The sequence below is a fragment of the Meles meles genome, chromosome 8, assembly GCF_922984935.1.
Source record: "Meles meles chromosome 8, mMelMel3.1 paternal haplotype, whole genome shotgun sequence".
In the NCBI taxonomy this organism is placed as follows: Eukaryota; Metazoa; Chordata; class Mammalia; order Carnivora; family Mustelidae; genus Meles; species Meles meles.
The window spans coordinates 61,087,079-61,104,635 of record NC_060073.1 but is presented as its reverse complement, the minus strand read 5'-3'; the positions used below and the strand labels follow the sequence as shown (position 1 = coordinate 61,104,635).

The 17,557-nt window shown below is 40.2% G+C and overlaps 1 protein-coding gene across 4 annotated transcripts in view; it reads left to right on the top strand.

Moving 5' to 3' along the window:
- Nucleotides 1-2,193: 2,193 nt before the first annotated feature.
- Nucleotides 2,194-17,557, top strand: part of FAM168A (family with sequence similarity 168 member A) — a 194,314-nt gene continuing 178,950 nt past the window's right edge. The window contains exon 1 of one of the 4 annotated variants that reach the window (XM_046015582.1): nucleotides 2,194-2,440. The gene's annotated coding sequence lies outside the window, so the exon portion shown is untranslated. The remainder of the gene's footprint in view (nucleotides 2,441-17,557) is intronic. The other 3 variants (XM_046015578.1, XM_046015580.1, XM_046015581.1) reach the window with 3 other exon arrangements.

Sequence of the window (17,557 nt, the reverse complement as noted above, 5' to 3'; positions counted from 1 at the left end):
GGAGGAGAGGGAGTAAAGAGAGAAGAGGGCGTGGCCAATGCAACACTTAGGGAGGGGAAGGGACTTGCCTGTCACATAGTCAACATATCATAGGTACTTTTCTTATTCTCAGAAAGGGAGCAGAGGGGCTACGATTTTTTGGGGGGTTGTGGGTGGACTGGTATTTTAAGGCTGGGCTAATAGGTTGAAAAATGAGATAGGCAGTTTGAAAATGACAGTGCCTGATATACTTGGGGAAAGTGAGTCATAAGGAATAGGAGAGTAACTAGAGTAGGTGGAGTGAAGCTGAAGAGATTGGCTGCAGCAGGGCTGTGGACCGCATTAACCTCTGATATAGGAAAGCTGACCTTTCTCAGGTAGGCCTGCAGTTCTCCAGTGGGCTGGCTAGTGAAGCTTGAATGTTTTGGTCTTCAGAACATCAAGGAATAATGACTTATAAAATCTAAAAATACTGTAATTGGATATAGGATTTATGCTACATCCGAGATCGTCTGATGCCATATTCCGTATGTTAGGAGAGCTGGACACAGAAGAAAGCAAATTATGTTTTTAAGTCTAAGACTTACTTATTCAGTCTATAGACAATGTTTGAAGTAGAGCTTTGCAGGCCCTTTACAATAACTCCGTTCCTCCCTCCTTACTCCCATCTCCACAGAGATATTTGGCCCACAAATTAAAAACCAGGGCTATAAGATTTCAGATACAAGGAAGGTCACTGTGCCTAAAATATGTTTTAGGGAAGGTAGGACTTTGGCTTGAGTTTCAAGAATGAAGAGAAAAGGAGGAAATGGCTGTGGAAAGACCAGAAGGAGGAAAATTTTGAGACTAGACAGTGAAAATAGAGAACATTCTTAGTTCTGATTTAATGGTCTTTTATGAATTGTAAGTTACCACCATTATTTGTTTTAATAATGGAACTGTTGAGCTCACAGAAAAACCAGACAGGCCTCATCCTGAAGCACCACTGAGGGCAATAGGAACCCATGATAAGCTTTTTAGGCAGCAAAGTATGGTTGTTGGATTTGGAAATTACGTTTTTTGAAAATAGTCTTATAACTTATAAAACTATGTGCTCTTTTTAAACAATTTAGGCAGTAAAAGAATGAAAATTACTTGAAATCTGACACCCTTTCCTTCAAGATAATCACTAATAATATTTTGAGGAACCTCTTTCCTGAAATCCCTCTATGCTTATAGACTATCCTCTCAAACATCACATAAATTATACCATTTTAAACGTTTTGTAATCAATTTGTTTCCCTCGAGAATAAATTGTGAATAGCTTTTCGTGTCAATAAATAGAGCTATATCATTATTTTGAATAGCTGCTTACTACTGCATTGTTTGTATATATAATTTAACTAGCCCTTATTGACGGACATTTACATTACCCCTGTAATCAGCAATCCCATATAACCACCTTGTGCATTCATCTTCCCTAAAATGTTTCATTCTCGTTTTAAGGTAAAAATTGGAAAGTAATGGAGCGGGGTCAAGAAGTATCTTTTCCTCACATTTGGATTTCAGTTGCCAAATTGTCCTCTGAATTGCAGGGAGACCAGGAAGAAGCTGCTGCATTAGTTCTGGTGCGACAGTGGCAACGGGGATGGTGAAGAGAATACAGACTCAGGTGATCTATCCCATCTAGGCCTCTTCTCAGTGGGTTGGCATATTCCTACCCTTTTTCTTGTCTTTCACTTCTTTTTCTTAACATGGAGGAAGAACTGAGAACTGCATCTCCCAGCATTTCGCAGGCACCATACCCCCTGGGAACTGTAGTACCGCGTTTTGAGAAGGGTCCGGAAGAAGGGGGGGAGGCTGTGGGGTATGCTGGGAAATGTAGTCCAGCAGGGACGAAGGCGGGGATGTATGTCCGAGCGTAAAGAGGTTGGAGACGCTGCAAACATTGCTACTTGGAGAAGAGGGCACTTAACTTTCCTCACAGGTGGTCTCTGAGACTACAAAACCCGCCAGTGGTTGGTGGATTTTACTTCACTGTCCGTAATCAGGAAGGGTTCGGCCCCTCGGGATAAGGCTCGCGGCTGCCACCGCAGGCCGCGCAGGCCACGCGCGGGCCGGAGCAGGGCATGCTGGGAATTGTGGTCCCGGCGCGCTGAGGCTGTGGGACGTGTCGCGGCGCCGCGCAAGCTCCTCCTTCCCCGCCCTTCTTAGCGGTCCCCCGCCCCCTCCCTCCGCCTCCTCCTCCCTCTCCCTCGCCCGTAGCCGAGCGTCCCCTCCCCCCACCCGTCGGGCTCTTCGTCGGCTACTGCAGAGGATTCAGAGCCTAGTCTGAGAAGGAGGCTCCCGTTCCCTGCGCGCCATCCGCCACCTTACTGGACACGGGCGAGGGAGCGAGAGCGTCGCCACTGTAGCCTCCAGAGAAGACAAGGGCATCGCCGCCTCCGCCGCCGCCGTCGTCTTCGCCTGCAGCGGCTAGCCGGTGAGGAGACCGCCCCCCCCCACCCCGCCCCGGTCCGCTCTCCTGGAGCCTGGGCCGGTGGTACTTATGGAGAATGAAGAGTGGGGGCTGCTGAGACCCCGCGCGGGTTGGGGGAAGGGGGTTGAGGTTGCGATGGAACGGTGGGTTGGCAGGGGAGACTTGTCCTGGCGCGGGGGTGGGGTGAGGGTGGGACCCAAGCAGGTTGGGGGGGCGACAAGGGAAGGGGACTTTTAATAGCGATTGACCCGATATGGGACAGGAGCGTGAGATTGGGAGGTGGGGGTGGAATTTGGGATGGTTTTGGGCGAGATGGATGATGAGAGTGGAGTGGGATGGCTTTTAATGGGGGAGGGGACTGAATGAGGGTGATGGATTTGGGGTTGGCTTGGAGCAGTTGACAGCTTGGGATCCAGCCGGGGTGCAGGGTAGGGGGGTGATTTCAGTACACAGTGGGATTGCAGGTTTGGGTAGGACCCTGGGGGAGGGGTGTTAATTCATGAGAGTGGAATTTGGGGTGGACTTAAGACAGACTGATGGAGGTGGTAGAGCTGGGAGTAAGGGGCTTGGCACCGGTTGAGACCTGAGCTGGAAGTGGGCGTTTGCCATCTCTGGGTGGTGGGATTTGTGGAGACTTATGGAATAGCGTGGGTTAGGAGAACAGAGGAGGTAGAATTTGGGGTTTTTCTGGGGAATGCTCATGGAGGTTGGAATAGGAGCTGGTGGGGGTGGGACTTTCAGTGAGAGGAGTGTGATGGTGAGCTGCCAGGAGGGGGTTAAATTAGAAGTTAGGCCCAAAATGGGCAGGCAGAGATTGAAATTGGAGGTGGGTACAGGAGATGGGATTTAGGGTGATTTTAGAACGACTGGAAAAGGCATGATGGCTCCTTGGGTGCAGGCTTGAGGCAGAGGGCTCAGAAGATGCTGCTGGGCTAGCCTCACTGAAAGAATAGTGGCAGGTGGTGAGCAAGATTGGGGGATGGTATCTTAAAGTCCCTTGGCTGAGGTGGCAGAGGGAGTTTTGGAGTAGTGTCTGAGGTGAACTCATAGGACTGCAGAGGTGGTTGCTGATAGTAAGGTGGCAAAGAGGCTATTTAACGAGTGGGAAACCTTGAGTTGTAGGTATGGATGGGGCAGGGAGGATGGAGTGGGGCAGTGAGCAGGGCTGGGAAGAGGTGCACTGGATGGTTCTAGAGAGGAAGGATTCTGATGTCCTCCAAGAGACACAGGAGGGTCAGGGATTGGGCTTAAATGGATAGCTTTGGAGGCTGTGGTTGGGGGAGGAACAGTAATCAGAGGGGGACTTTGCAAGGGACAGAGAAGGTGCATTAAAGACTCTTTCCTAGAGGACGTCTTAAGCTGTTATTTCTGTCTTTTTGTTTCATTTGTATTAATATCATTAGTAAATCAACCCTAAGGGTAAAATTAAGAGGGGCTTCAGTTAAAGCAGAATTAAGCAGGGGAGGGTGTTTTCTATTCATTTATTATAAAAAGAAAGTTTGGGGAAAAAACCTACTCTTGAACTAAAGGTGGAGAAGATAAAACTGGAACGTGATAGATAATCTTTCTGTATGATGTCTCTGCCTTCTCTTTTCTGCCGTCCCCTTGGTGCATTTAAAAATTAGTCCTGGAATTTGGAATTAAATAGATTTGATGAGCTTGAGGTATTTAAGGGAGCATTCTTTGCTTGAGAACCCATGAATGACACTGAAAAATACGAGGCTGAATTTATTTTCTAGTCAGGCAATGTGCACGTATGTAGAAAGAGCTTAGGCCTCGCCCCCCCCCCCCAAAATTGATTGTCTGAAGACTCCATTTATTGGTGTCCTGGTTTGCAAGGCAATTAGGCCCATCATTGTATTGCAGGCTAATAATCCTGAGATGAATCTTGGCACCACTGCTTTATGTAAACAGAGAGAAGACAGGAAATATGGAAATGTCATAAATATTCATTGGTGAAATGGTTTGGTATTGATGGAGTTTTTCATTTGATTCTCTTTTGGCATTACTCGATAAGATTTAAAATAATTGGACTGTATTTCTATAGAATGAATTTTCTTCTAAAGGAATTCAGGTGGTCAGAATCCTGTCAGATGTGGATAAATAAAGCATGTAGAATCATTTTTATTTTATTTTTTAAGGGTTGGTATTGATGTAGGCACATTGCATTAACTGCAGCAACAATGTCTCCATCTATTCATCAGCAATTTTATTTAAAGCTTCATGATATGTTTATTCTTACGGCCGACTGGTGATGCTGGAAGGTAAAGAGGGGTGTGACTGGGGGAAACAGCTTTAGGGAACCAATTTTCTGCACTTAATTGCATTAACTATGATATGTTAAACATGAAGTGGCTGTTGATTAGAGCTCAGACTGAGAAAACGTGGGGAGGGATGTAAAGAGGATAAAACTGGCATCAACAGGATCAAATGATTCTGTTTTTGTACAGGCTTCAGAGTTCAGCTTGTAAACAAGCCATTTTCTTTAGTTTGACAGTGGAGCACATAAAAATGCCCCAAATTTAGGATTTTTTTTTTTTTTTGTAGTTCCAAAATAGGCAGAATGATGGAAGGTTGGCCTTATCCTTGGAATTGAAAGTGTTTTATTATAAGGAAGCTTTATTATAATAAAGACCAGGTTTGAGCAGTTACCTGTAATTTGATGAGAGTATAATCTAACTAATGCAAGCATTTCTCATAACTTTACTCTGGGGTCCAGACATTGCTTTTGTGGATCTGCAGGCTTGAGCTAGAGGTGAGATATTTATATTAAAGCTCTGGCTTTTGAAAGCTCAAAATGAAAACTAATCGCTTAGGAGAAATGTCTTAGTGGATTTTTTCTTCCTTCACGACTATGGGCACCTGTACAGTGGAAATATATATAAAGTGTTTGTTTGATTCTTCTGATGTTCTGGTAAGGAGACAACAGAGGAGGTACTGGTAGACAGGCCCCTTAGTAATGAATGGCTTGTGAATTTAGAGGTGGAGAGTGCTGAGTTCAAATTTCTCATTCCACTACTTGATAGCTAAGTGATTTCAGTAAAGTCATTAAAAACCTTTCATACTTAGTGGTAATGGTTGCACAACATTGTGAATGTACTTACTTCTCCTGAATTGTACGCTTAAATATGGTTGAAATAGTAAAAACAATAACTTTAATACTTTGCAAGGCTGTCAAGGGAAACAACTCAGTTTATGCCCTGAAATAACCTTATGACCCGAAAACCCTACATATATGAACTATTTGTTCAGTGTTTATTTACTTATTAGCTGCTAAATGTCAGGGGAAATGAAAATGAACAAAAAACAGTTGTCAAGGAGTTTTCATTGTTGGGAGAGAGATGATTTAAATATAGTGAGAGAAGTGAGGCATAACTAATGTGGTGGTTAAAGGTGTGGATTCTGAAGAGGGTCCACCTTCCACTGCTAGCTGTGTGACCTTAGGCACAATGGTCTTATCTGTAAAGTGGGCATTAAGAGAATAATTTCATAGGATTGTTTTGAGGATTTAACAAAATAATCCATGGAAAGTATTTAACACTGTGCATTGGTTACATAGTATAAATTATGAGATAGGAAGATATTAGAATGTGCATAGCCTTGTATATCGTTCCATTGAGTTTTTGGTATTATGTTCTATAATTTATTAAAGAGGGATTACTTTGGTTTATCATCTCACAGTTTATCTGGATATTTTCATGTTTACATATTTGCATATTTGTAGTCTAGAAACTTTATTTTATTTAAAGATTTTATTTATTTATTTGACAGACAGATCACAAGTAGGCAGAGAGGCAGACAGAGAGAGAGGGGGAAGCAGGCTCCCTGCTGAGCAGAGAGCCCGATGTGGGGCTCCATCCCAGGACCCTGAGATCATGACCTGAGCCGAAGGCAGAGGCTTTAACCCACTGAGCCACCCAGGCTCCCCATAGTCTAGGAACTTTAATCAGTAAAGTACTAAACATATGTCTTAGCTGTTCGCTTCCTCGTCTATAAAATAAGAAAAACTGCTCTGAGGGTTTAAATGACTTGCTTAAGGTTGCACAGTAAGTGGAAGAGTCTGGGCTACAGCTCTCAAATTCTGATTTCTTAACTCTGTATCTTTTTAAATTATGAATTAAACCATATGTATAAAGTGCATACATACATAACATACATCTTTAAGGAATGGAAAAAATTGGAGATCGATGTTTTTCCTGTTTGGCTTAAAAAGGAAATTTGTAGTACCTTTAAAGCCTCTTGTGATTCCCTGCCTGATTGAATGTCTCTCCATTTCTCTTCCTCATAAGTAACCACTTTCCTGAATTTTGTGTGAATCATTCACTTTCTTGTCTTTATTCTTTATAGTTTTACCAAAACAAGTGCATATTCCAAACAATATGTATTTTTTTTACCTTTGCAACTTTATATAAATAGAATCATAGTGTAAGTATTCTTCTGTGACTTGCTTTATTTTTATCTATTATTATTATTTGCAAGAGGTTTATTTATTTGAGAGAGAGAGCGCGCACTACCAGAGATGAAGGGCAGGGGGAGAGGAATGTGGGACTCAATCCCAGGACTCTGGGATTATGACCTGAGCTGAAGGCAGGTGGTTAACTGACTGAGCCACCCAGGTGCCCCAATTTTTTTTTTTTAAGATTTTATTTATTTATTTATTTGGCAGAGAGACAGATCCCAAGTAGGCAGAGAGGCAGGCAGAGAGAGAGAGGGAAGCAGGCACCCTGCTGAGCAGAGAGCCGGATGCGGGACTTGATTCCAGGACCCTGGGATCATGACCTGAGCCGAAGGCAGAGGCTTTAACCCACTGAGCCACCCAGACGCCCGGTGCCCCAATTTTTATCTATTTTTTTTAACTTTAAAGGAGCTTTATTTCTTCCACCATTAAAATAGCATATGCAGGGGCGCCTGGGTGGCTCAGTGGGTTATTAAGCGTCTGCCTTTAGCTCGGGTCATGATCCCAGGGTCCCGGGATCGAGCCCCACATCAGGCTCCCTACCGAGCAGGGAGCCTGCTTCTCCTTCTCCCACTTTTCCTGCTTGTGTTCCCTCTCTTGCTGTCTCTCCGTCAAATAAATAAATGAATATAATCTTTAAAAAAAATAAGTAAAAGGAGGCAAAATTATTTTCTATAATCCCATTATCTCTCAATACTTCTTATTTATATATATGTGTAAATAAAAAAATAAATACACATATCAGTAGATGTATGTGTACACATACATACACACACACACAGGCATAGTCTAGATAGCAAGAGGAAGCCAGTTTGCATTTATGGCTAATCAGATTATCCAGATGTGGGTCAATCATACTTGGAAATAGGAATGGGAGGGGATAAATATCAGCCTTTGTGAGCTGTGAAGCAGCACTTTCTTAGAGCTTTTACCTCATTGACAGTTTTTTATTTACTAAATACTAATTCTTTGTTTTATCACCTTAGCACTTTATTTCATACTTTGATAAGTCACTTAACTCTTTGGGTCAGAATTTTTGTGCGTTTTTTTTGTGTCTAGTACATTGATCCTTTCCTGTTTGTCCAGGAGGGTCTGTCATCTGATATACAGAGAGTACCATGAATAGGAAGTCATCACTTATACATACCAGAATTCAGCAACATAAACACTAAGAATTTTTTGTCTAAGAGATATGAAATCCAAAATCATTAATAGTCTGTTGGAGCTTCAGTTTACTTATCTGTAAAATGGGTTTCAAATGAGATAATAAATGTGAAAATACCTTTTAAACTATAAAGGATTATATGAATGTTAGGGTTTTTTTTTTTTTTTTTCCCTCCTCCTAGTTTACAAAATTGAAATCCCCATGCAGAGGTACAAAGCTTGTTATGTTTGGTTTATTGCTTTTCTGAAAGGTTCTTCTTGGAGGTGGGAGTATATGGACAGTTCACAATTTCTCCCTTGAGACTTGAAAATTGTTGGGGCAGAGAAGGTGCTAGAAGACTTTCTCCTAGTTAATTTATGGGACATGGTTCTGCTGTAACTGTGCTGGCTAGCTCAAATGAAATAATTGAGGCTGTATTAAAGTGGAGAATGCAGTATACAATGTTTGCTCTTCATTATCCTGACAAAACTCAGTTTTCTACCTGTAACTTATTACCAAGATAGGGTAGTAAAGTGAGATAAATTATCTGTGCATGTGGAGAAGGGAGATAATACTCCATTGTTGATTTGTCCTATGGGTTAAACGAGATAAGAAGGACAGAGAACCTGGAACCTTGACTGGCACACATATAATTGGTACTTAATATGGTAGCTATGACTATTATTTTTATTTTACTTATGAATTGTTTAAATTTATGAATTGTTTAAATTTTCCTGTGGGCTGTTCTTTTGTTATTCAGTGTTTTCCTGGGCTGTATCTCCTCACACTCATTTTACATTATTTTAATATTATCACAAGTAAAGCAGAACAAAACCCTAAATCCACAACTGCAGTACATTCCAAGGCCAAAGAGATAGTCTTGTCTGTGTCAGATATTTTTAAGACATCTGTCCAACAAATACCATATTGAGTGATTATTAGATGGCAGTGAAGGAGTGCTGGAAATATGGGATACAAAAATTAAATTTCCCTGCTCTTAAGGAGTTTATAGTCAGTTTTTTTGGAAGATGGACATGCCACACATTGCCATAGCATAGCTTAGTAGGATAAGTGCTACAGTGGGGGCATGAACAAAGGGCATGGGGAGGATGGTGGTGGTTGTGGCCTGATCTGCCTGGAGGAGCAGGGAAGAGAGAGGTGCTTGAAGGAGTTAATGCTTGAGCTGAGACTTGAAGGAGATTTGAATGTGTTGCGAAGGAGAGCTTTAGAAAGGTTCATGAAGTCAAACCACAATCTTGATTGTTCCCTCCCAGTGTTCTTGTAGGCCTTGGTTTGTACCCCTTTTTAAGGCCTTTCTAACATGCATACCTACTGTAAGACCAAATAAGCAAATCCCCAAATATACTGTACTGTCATGCTCCTGTTCTTTCTGTATTCTATTTTTTTACCTGGAAAGCCCTCTCCTACTGAATTTCTTAATCTTTACTTTGTCCATTAGACAAGTTGTACTAATGAACATGTTTTTGGGTTTTTGTTCTTTCCAGTTTGTTGTTTAGCAGGAAGAGATTTTTGAAGCTATTGAAACTAGCTGGTATTTAAGAAGAAATCTTTATTGTTTTTGCTCTCTTAGTAAACGTTGATATTCCTTAGGGTTGGCTCCTTGGCTCACTGGACTTTTTTTTTTAAGTTTTTTTTTTTTTTAAGATTTTATTTGTTTATTTGACAGAGAGCACAAGTAGGCAGAGAGAGAGAGAAGGGGAAGCAGGCTTCCCACTGAGCAGAGAGCCCAATGCGGGGCTTGATCCCAGGACCCTGGGATCATGACCTGAGCCAATGGCAGAGACGTTAACCCACTGAGCCACTCAGGCGCCCCTCATTGGACTTTTTAAGATTCTTTCCTTAAGTAGTCTTGCCCAATTCTGTTGGCTTTAATTGCTACCTATATGCTGATGAAATATTTCCAGCTTGGAGCTCTCTGCTGAGCTCCAGACTTGTAAATGTCACTGGCTTTTGGCTATCTACATATATCCATTTAGATTTACCTCAGATTCAGTAGGTCTGAAACATAGTTCATTTTCCTGTCTACTTCTAATCTCTTCCATTCTGTACCCCTCCCCAAACAAAAAGTTAAAATCGTCTCTTCCTGTAGTTTTGTAACTTAAATGCACTCCATCCAATCATACAGGCTAATGAATCTGTGCCATGTCTTTTTTTTTTTTTTAGTTTTAATTCCAATATCGTTAACATACAGTGTTATATTAGTTTTAGGTGTACAGTACAGTGATTCAACAATTCTTTCTGTTACTCAGTGCTCATCATGATAAGTGTACTCTTAACCCCCTTCTCTGTTCACTCTTACCCCTGCCACCTCCTCTCGGTTAATCATTGCCTTGTTTTCTATAGTTAAGAGTCTTTTTTTGGTTTATTTCTTTTTTTTTCTTTGTTTTGTTCTTAAATTCCACACGTGAGTGGAATTGTATGGTTATTTGTCTTTCTCTGATTTATTTCACTTAGCACTGCACCTTCTAGATCCATCCATGTTGTAGCAAATGGCAGTTTTTTTTAACAGCTGAGTAATATTCCATTGTGTATATATACCACATCTTCTTTATCCATTCATCTGTTGACAACACCTGGACTGCTTCCATAATTTGGCTGTTGTAACTAATGCTGCAATAAACGTAGGGCTGCGTGTATCCTTTTGAATTAGTGTTTTTGTATTCTTTGGGTAAATACTCAGTAGTGGAATTACTGGATCATTGAGTAGTTCTATTTTTAACTCTTTGAGGAACCTCCATACTGTTTTCCACAGTGACTACACCAGTTTGCATTCCCACCAACAGTGCGCAAGTGTTCTTTTTTCTCCACATCCTTGCCAACACTTGTTGTTTCTTGCGTGGCAGGTGTGAGGTGATATCTCATTGTGGCTTTGATTAGCTTCCAAAATATATGTAAAGAACTTATACAACATCAAAAAATAATAATAATAATCCAATTTAAAAACAGACATTTCTCCAAGGACATACAGATGGCCAACAGATACATGAAAAGATGCTCAACATCATTAATCATCAGGAAGAGTACAGGTAAGAAAAGTACAGAAGAACAGGTCACAAAAGGCCTAATAAGTTATGCTAAGGAGCTGGCACAGAAGTCCTAATAGTCATGCTGAGGAGCTTAGACTTTAGAGCCAATAAAAGGATTTAAGCAAGAGAATGATGTAGACATATACATCTACTGGATACGTTCTAGCTGCTGAGTAAAAGGTTTACTAGATGGGTAATACAGAAACCAGTTAGGAGACTATTAAATAGTACTTGTCCAAGTGGGATCAGGTCTGCACTTGATCTTAGCCAAAAGGCCGAGAAGCGATGTGGGATCAGGTCTGAACTAAGGTGGTAATTAGGAGAGGAAAGGAAAGAATAATTTCGGAAATACTTAGGAAGATTTTTTTTTTTTTAAAGATTTTATTTATTTATTTGAAAGACAGAAATTACAAGTAGGCGGAGAGGCAGGCAGAGAGAGAGAGGAGGAAGCAGGCTCCCCGCTAAGCAGAGAGCCCGATGCGGGGCTCAATCCCAGGACCCTGGGATCATGACCTGAGCGAAAGGCAGAGGCCTTAACCCACTGAGCCACCCCAATTTTTATCTATTTTTTTTAACTTTAAAGGAGCTTTATTTATTTCCCTTATATAATTTAATTGTCACATTTACCCTTTATAGGGTATCATGCCTATTTTACAGAAGAGGAAACTGAAGCAACTTGTAAGGATAAGCTTGTAGCTTGCATTGGTTACATAGCTAGGAAGAGAAGAGAGCATGTATTAAAAATCCAGTCTGATGCTAAAACAATGAACACTGTTATGCTGTAAATAAACAAATAAAAAAATACTTAAAAAAAAATCCAATCTGCCTTTTTCCAAAGTCCGCCGTAGTTTTAAACTCTGTAAACTCTGAGGTCAGTATTTTTAGTCTACTTAGATGAGTGGTAAGTATTTGGCTACACATTAGAATCACCGGAGAAGCTGTTTAAAAAAAAAGAAAGATGAAGAGACATGCCCCAGTTCCACCCCAACCAGTGCTAACAGAACTTTTGTCGATGAAACGAAGGTTCGTTGTGTATGTGTGTATGTTTATATAGAATGTATAAATTAAAAAGAAGTTGTATGGGGGGAGTGAAACAGGTGAAGGGGATTAAGAGTATATTATGATGAGCACTAAGTAGTATATAGAATTGTTGCATCACTATATTATACACCTGAAACTAATATAATACTGTATGTTAATTATACTGGAATTAAAAAAGTAATTGTATTGAGATGTATGTAACCTATATAGAAAAAAGTGCACAGAAAGTATAACCAGCACTCAGATCAAGAAAGGGAACATGGGACACCTGGGTGGCTCGGTTGGTTGGGCATCTGCTTTTGGCTCAGGTCGTGATCCCAAGATCCTGAGATGGAGCCCCACAAGGGGCTCTCTGCTCAGCAGGGAGCCTGCTTCCTCCCCTCTCTCTGCCTGCCTCTCTGCCTACTTGTGATCTCTAGTCTGTCAGATAAATAAATAAAATCTTTGGAAAAAAAAAAAAGAAGAAAAGGAACGTTACCCCTTCCTCCATGATAACCGATATTCTGACTTCTAATACCATAGATTATTTTTGCCTATTTGAACTTTCGTAAGATATGACTGGCTTTTTGCACTCAACTGTGACTTATTTACGTTCTTGTGTATAACAATAGATTGTTTATGCTCATTGACATATTAGCAGTAGTTCTTAGGCATTTTAGTATCTTCATTCTTGCTAATTATTGAAGACTAAAAAGAGCCTTCGTTTGTGGGTTTTACCTATCAATTTTGCTGTATTAAAGATTAAAACTGGGGGCACCTGGCCATCTCAGTTAGAAGAGCATGCTACTCTTGATCTTGGCGTTGTGAGTTTGAACTCCATATTGGGTGTAGAGATTACAAAAAAAAACCCCCAAAAACCCTGAAATTTAAAAAGTATTAACTTACTTTAAAATATATTTAATATATTAAATATTAGCATATTTTTATGAAAGTAACTGTATTATTCCAAGTCAGAACTGTTAGAAGAATAATATTTTACATTTTTCTAGTCGTTTTACTGTCTGGATATATGTACACACACACACATATATATATTTTATTTATTATTTTTAATTGGAGTATAGTTGACACCTGACTGGATATATATCTGCTTCTACATTAAATGTTTTGCAGTTGATTGTTTTGTATGTAATATATTAAAAAAATGTAGTCCCACATAGATAATGTGGCTAGAAGAGGAAGACTGTTTTAATTGCCTTTTTAAATAATTGTGGATATTACTTTTGATACTACACCAAAACTTGACAACTGTTAGTTTCTTAAAGGTCCATTATGTTATAGAATCTGAAACTATATCAGTGAGCTTTTCATATTGTGTTACATTAAAATCATCAGTTTGTTTTGTACTTTGAGTGATCTACCTGTGCATGATTTTGGAGCATCATGCATTGGTCATTTGAAAAATACTGGTTTACTGAATTATGCAGATCTTCTAAATGTTGATGCATTCTAATACATAATGTCAAAAAAATCACATTAGTTCATATTTCCACCAATCTTTTTTTTTTTTTTTAAAGATTTTATTTATTTGACAGAGAGAGAGATCACAAGTAGGCAGAGAGGCAGGCAGAAAGAGAGAGACGGAAGCATGCTCCCCGCTGAGCAGAGAGCCCGATGCGGGGCTCGATCCCAAGACCCTGAGATCATGACCTGAGCTGAAGGCAGAGGCTTAACCCACTGAGCCACCCAGGCGCCCCTATTTCCACCAATCTTACCAGACAAGTCTTTTCTAATTTTTGCTTCAAAGCTCAAATTTTAGCATTGGCAAGAAATAGTGACAGTTGTTTTCCATGAAATGAGACTCACATTGTTCATTTTTGAAAAAGTGTGTGCTGAACATGGAAGTCTGAATAATCATAGTTTGTCTGCCAGTTGTTCTTTCAAGTAAAAATGGTGTTTCATGAAAAAAGCTAGTTCAGCTTGGAACTTAATTGCACAAGTGCTTTGATGCTTTTCTGTGAGACAATTCTTTGGCATGCAGGAAAAGTGCTTTATGTGTACCTTCCATTTCATCACAGAAATTAAAAAGATGTGTAGTTAATGATTGAGATTAATAAAATCATTTTTGTGGCTTCATCAAGAATATTCTTTAGTGAAACTGAAACTCTTTTTCTTGACATGGTTATGAAGAACGTATAGATACTATTACAGTTTGGTGTCATTGCCTTCATTCAATACAAGATGGTGTGTTTTATTTATTATTATGATTATGTTTCCAGACTTTGCTTATTTCTTACTGAGGGAGTAGATGGTTTTGTTAAACCTTTACTAACAATACTGTTTGACAGCCAGCATGAATGCAGTTCGTTTTTCCTTGGCTTAGTAGAACCAAAATACTTGAGAGTTGAGCATTCACAGTCAGGATGTTAGAAAATCACTGGGCTTGGTACTTATTCTTCACTACCTTGTGGGGAAGGAAAGGTGTGAAATGGCCTTTAGAGAATGGTGCATAACTATGCATAAAAGTGATTCTCTAGGTGTATTTAGTCTTTTTGCTTTTAACCTGGATAATTTGCAATAGAAAAAGAAAAAAGATGCAGATGAAGCCACTGCCAAGTAATGTTGTTGCGTAATGACTTGGGTTTTTCACTGTACTTGGGCAGGGAAGAATGGAGGAGGTAGGTTAGACAAGTTGTAGTGCTAAGCATTATTTTACCTTTTTGCTAGCATGCTTTTTTTTTTTCAAGATTTTATTTTTTTGAAAGAGATCACGAGTGGGGGGAGGGTCAGAGGGAGAAGCCGACTCCCCACTGAATAGGGAGCACAGTGTGGGGCTCAATGCCAGGACCCTGGGCTCATGACCCCAGCTGAAGGCAGACGCTTGACTGAGACACCCAGGTGCCCTCTGTCAGCATGCTTAAACAGCCTGGAATGTCAGTTCTGAGGGGAAAATGAACATTCATTGTGTATCTACATTGTGCTAGTCCTTTATGTATGTTATCTTATTTAAACTCACAGTTATCCTGTAGGGTGGTCACAATTATTTTATACAAGAGAAAACGTAGGCTCAGAGATGTGGAAGCTGCTGGGGTCCATGAGCCAGTAAGTAATTAGTGTGAAATTTATTCCTAGATTTTTCTGTCTCCAAAGCCTGAGTGCTTTGCTATCTTCCAAGGACAGTGTCTTAGTGATCATTTGTGTATCTTTGATACCTGGGACCTAGTAGAGCTTAGTACATTTTTGTTTATCTTTTTTTTTTTTTTTAAAGATTTATTTATTTATTTGACAGACGGAGATCACAGAGAAGCAGGCAGAGAGAGGAGGAGGAAGCAGGCTCCCTGCTGAGCAGAGAGTCCCATGCGGGGCTCGATCCCAGAACCCTGGGATCATGACCTGAGCCGAAGGCAGAGGCCTTAACCCACTGAGCCACCCAGGTGCCCCTACATTTTTGTTTAAAAAATGAGTCAGTGATAAATGAGTGAACCAGTTTTTACAGAGTAGGATGTAGGGACACCTGGGTGGCTCAGTTGGTTAAGCATTTGCCTTTGACTCAGGTCATGATCCCAGGGTCCTGGGACCCAGCCTTGCTTCGGGCTCCCTGCTCAGTGGGGAGTTTGCTGCTCCCTCTGCCATTCCCCCTGGTTGTGCTCTCCCTCTCCCTCTCTCTCTTTCTCTCTGCCAAATAAATAAACTCTTAAAAAAAAATCCACAGAGTAGGATGTAACCTAATCCTTCTGGGCTACTGTGTAGATTGATATTGATGCCACAAAGTTTGCCCTCTAGGGTCTGGTCACGATTTGCTGTGGGGGAAAAGGTCAACCTTCTTGGTGATAAACTTTATAAAATTATTTAATTTGGATATTTAAGAATCGAAGAGATCTAATAGGGTGAAATTTCCTTGCATTGTTACTGATCTCTTCAGAAATAGGTAATACATCTATTTTGCTCTTGCTTTCCCCCTTAGTAGCTGTGAGACCTTGGACACGTTACTTCACTTTTCTGTGCCTTGTTTTTTTAATCTTTAAAAGGAGAAGGGCAGGGGTGCCTGGGTGGCTTAGGCAGTTAAACATCTGCCTTTGGCTCAGGTCATGATCCCTAGGTCCTGGAATGAGCTCCACATTGCGGGGAGGGAGGTGGTCCCTGCTCAGCAGGGAACCTCCTTCTCCCTCTCCCTCTGCTGCTCCCCCTGCTTATGCTCTCATGCTCTCTCTCTCTCAAATAAATAAATAAAATTAAGAAGAAAATAGAAGGGCAGTAATATTAGCAGATAATTCCTGGTAGTTATGAGGATTGAATGAAGTTATTCATATAAAAACCTTAATACCATGTTTAGCATATATTAATTACTCAATAAATGCTAGCTGTTATTCATATTATCCTTCTAGAGTGAAGTATAGGATTTAATATGACTTATTGGAACAATGTTTTGATTTTTAAAGCATTTTTTAAAGGTGAAAAAATTTTTTTAAGTAATCTCTACACCCAATGTATGTCTTGAACTCACAACCCCAAGATCAAGAGTCACATATATTCTGCTGACTGAGCCAGCCTAAGTGCCCCCAAAGCATTTATATTATAGAAATAAAGCGCAGAATTTATTGGGTTTTGTATTTTGGTTTGTTTTCTGATTGTAGTTTGCTTGGTCTTCCTGGCAATGAAGCTCTAATTTCGCTGTTTGCCTGAATTTCTTGGTGAGCCAGAGCAGAGCAGATATGATGACCTTTAACTCTCCATCAACTTTTTAAACTTTGTAGTCTAGATGAAATAGGTTGGATTGTTCTGGAGAGTTCACAGAGGTTGATAGTTTTTTCTAATTTAAAAATGTCAGTGAATGTGACAAATATCCCTTTCTAAATTTTTTCTGACTATACCAGTCATCAGTGAGAAGATGCAGTATTTCTCCATAGTACCCAGAACCAAAAAGGCGTGTGTTTTTTAAATTTTTCTGCATTTATTTATGGTGGTGGTAGTATCCATCTTTTGGGGACTTATGGCTTAGACAGTACATTTTGGTCAAGTTGTGGAGAGGAAAAACTTACCTGTTCTAAATGAACATATCTGAAAGCCTGAAACCCCTTCAGTGAAGTATCAGTGTAAGTACACTGTCTTCTAGATGGGAGCTAGCATGAAACTCTTGAACACTTAAAACCTCTGAGATGAGGTCTAGGTTCCCTAATACAGTATATAAGACAGTTTGTTAAATAACCTCTTCCTGTCTCCCTCTTGACTGTCATTGTTTGCCTCTCCTCCTGTGTTACACATTTTTCTCTAATACAATGAAATGTACACTGTGCTGTGTTTTCAGTTCTCCAGATGTGTCATGCCTCTTGTTTCAGTGTCTTTGTACACGTTCCTCTTTGGGCCTGGACATCTCTTTGTAAATCTTTTTTTTTTAATCTCTTTGTAATTTTTTTTTTGAGATTTTATTAAGATTTTTAAAAAATTTTATTTATTTGTCAGAGAGAGAGAGAGAGAGCACGAGCACACAAGCA